The sequence below is a fragment of the Pteropus vampyrus genome, unplaced genomic scaffold (assembly GCF_000151845.1).
Source record: "Pteropus vampyrus isolate Shadow unplaced genomic scaffold, Pvam_2.0 Scaffold339, whole genome shotgun sequence".
In the NCBI taxonomy this organism is placed as follows: domain Eukaryota; kingdom Metazoa; phylum Chordata; class Mammalia; order Chiroptera; family Pteropodidae; genus Pteropus; species Pteropus vampyrus.
Window position 1 is genome coordinate 1,890,479 of NW_011889120.1, and position 2,830 is coordinate 1,893,308.

Genomic DNA, 2,830 nt, shown 5'->3' on the forward strand with positions numbered 1-2,830 from the left:
TTATCCAGCACCTCCTTGCAATCTGATGAAACTGATTCAGAGTAAGAAAATGAATGGCTAATACAGTAGTCCCACCTTGTCTGTGGGGGAAATGTTCCAAGACCCCCAGTAGATGACAGAAATTATGGGTAGTACTGAACCCTACTTTATTATGTTTTTTCATATATATGCAGACCTATGATAAAGTTTAATTTATAAATTAGGTAAAGAGATTAACAATAAAATAGAACAATTTTAACAATGGACTGCAATAAAAGTTATGGTCTCTCTCTCAAAGTATTATACTGTACTAACCCTTCTTGTGATGTGAGATGATACAATGCCTACGTGATATGAGATGAAGTGAGGTGAATGGCGTAGGCATTGTGACATAGCCGTCAGGCTACTAATGACCTTCTGACGATACATCAGAAGGAGGATTATCTGATGATCCTTGATCATCAAGCCATAACAATGTTGATGGCTGGGTGTCAGGAACAGATGATGTCGATGGATAAAGCTTCTCAAAAGGTCAAGGTTTTTTTTGTTTTGTTTTGTTTTTTGCCAAAACTTTTTGGAAGAACATTGTAATCAGCAGTCATTGTCTTTCTAACTTATTAAAATGTTGCTGCAGAGGTTGTAACCCTTTGGTGATCATACAGCTGACATTAATGCTGCGTTCTGAGGATTATATTCCATAATTTTTGTAAAGTAAGGGTTACTTAAACACAAGTACTGATACCACGACAGTCGATCTGATACCTGATATGGCTACTAAGTGACAAATGGGCGGGGGCATACACAGAGTGGACATACTGGACAAAGGGATGATTCACGTCCCGGGCTGGACGGAGCAGATGGTATGAAATTTCATCATGAGACTCAGAATGGTGTGCGATTTAAAACTTATGAATTGGTTTATTTCTGGAACTTTTCGTTTAGTATTTTTGGACTGTGGTCGACTGCGTATAACTGAAACCACAGAAAGAGAAATGGCGGATAAAGAGGGACTGCCACAGTCTTAATCTGGAGAGAAGGGTAGGAGGGCACACATTGGATAATTCAGAATGCATTTGGAACAGGTAGAGAGTGACAGTGAAACATGGCTGTGAAACAACTTGCCCAGGTTACACAGACAGTGAGGCACACACCTGAGACAAGAATCCAGGCCTTCAAGCTCCTGGTTCAGCATTCTTTCCTTCAAGCCACGGGATCAGGTATCCTGGGCAGTCCACTTCAGAATCCCTGTTACCAAGTCCAAAGTCTGATATTCAGATATAACAGGTTATATAGAAATCTATTTTTCAATTAACCATTTTAAGCATACATTTCTGTGTAATCAAATACATTCATATTGTTGTGCGACCATCACCACTATCCATCCACAAAACTTTTTATCTTCCCGAACTTAAAGTCTCTCCTTATTAAAAAATTCCCTATGCCCACTCCCTCAGCTCCTGGCAACCACCGTTCTACTTTCTGTCTCTATGAATTTGACTCCTCTAGTCATCTCATACAAGTGGAATCATACAGTATTTGTCCTTTTGTGTCTGGTTTCTTTCAATTAACATAATGTCTTTAAGGTTCATCCATGTTGTAGCATGTGTCAGAGTTTCATTGGTTTTTAAGACTGATGTTTTATTGTGTGGATGTATACAGGAATTGTTTCTAAAGAAAAAATACATACATACACACCTATGTACATATATCTATATGAGCAAAGATACTGAAGGTATCTGATATTGTACAAGGGGTTTGAATTTTGAGTCTACGTTTCATGCAGTGTATCCTTAAGGAGCTATTAGCTTTGCCACATATCAGGTGCCAGTGAAGAGAGAGGATATCATGTGGGCCCATCTTCTAAAAGCTCACAGTTGACCTGGGAGGCAGACACAAGTAGCTTTAATACAATATGATGAACATTATGTCAAAAGAGGCAAAACAGATGACTTCTCCCTAAGAGGCAACAGAATGATTTCACAAAGGTTGACCTTTGACTGGGCCTTTAAAATCAATGAAGATGGGGGTATCTGGACTGGTGACCTCAATAGCAGGGCTAAAACTCTCGCAAGGGGGAGGGGAGCAGGTGTTCCAGTTGCGATGGCTGCAAAACAAATTATCTCAAAACTTGGAGACATAAAAATAACCACCTATTATGTTCATGGATTCCGTGAGTTGTCAATTTTGTCATGGCACAGCAGGGACAGATTGTTGCTATTCCTCTGTCTCAGCTGGAAGACTTGAAGGCTGGCTCAGTCACATGTGACAGTCGATGCCGGCTGTCTGCTAGATAGTAGCTGGCACTGTCAGTGGAACACTTACATGTGGCCTTTCCATGTGACCTGGGCTTCCTCACAGCATGGTATCTGGGTTCTGTGGGTGAGCACAGCGAGACAACCAGATGCAAGCCACGTTACCTTTTATGACTCAACCTCGGAAGTCATGCAGTGCCGCGTCTGCTGCATCCAATTCGATAGGACAAAGTCACTAATGTCAGCCCATATTCAGAGAGGAGAATCAGTCCCCACTTTTTGGTGGCCAGATTCTACAAGAACATGTAGAACAAGAAACATTGCTGGGACTGCATCTGATCATAGCAGGTTTGGCAATACATGCCCGAAGCTGAAACCACCTTGGCAATGGGACCCTCTTTGGGACAATGGCTGAATCTATGAGTATAATCAGCTATAGCAGTATAAAAAGTGGTAATTTGGACCACCACTCCAGCCCTCTCAATAATGACTAATTTCAGTAGTGACTAGGTGGTAATGACCACATGTGTCCTTCATTTAGGACTGACGAATTCAGACCTTGTAAACTGCTGAGGTTCTTGAGTATAATTTGGTGGGGG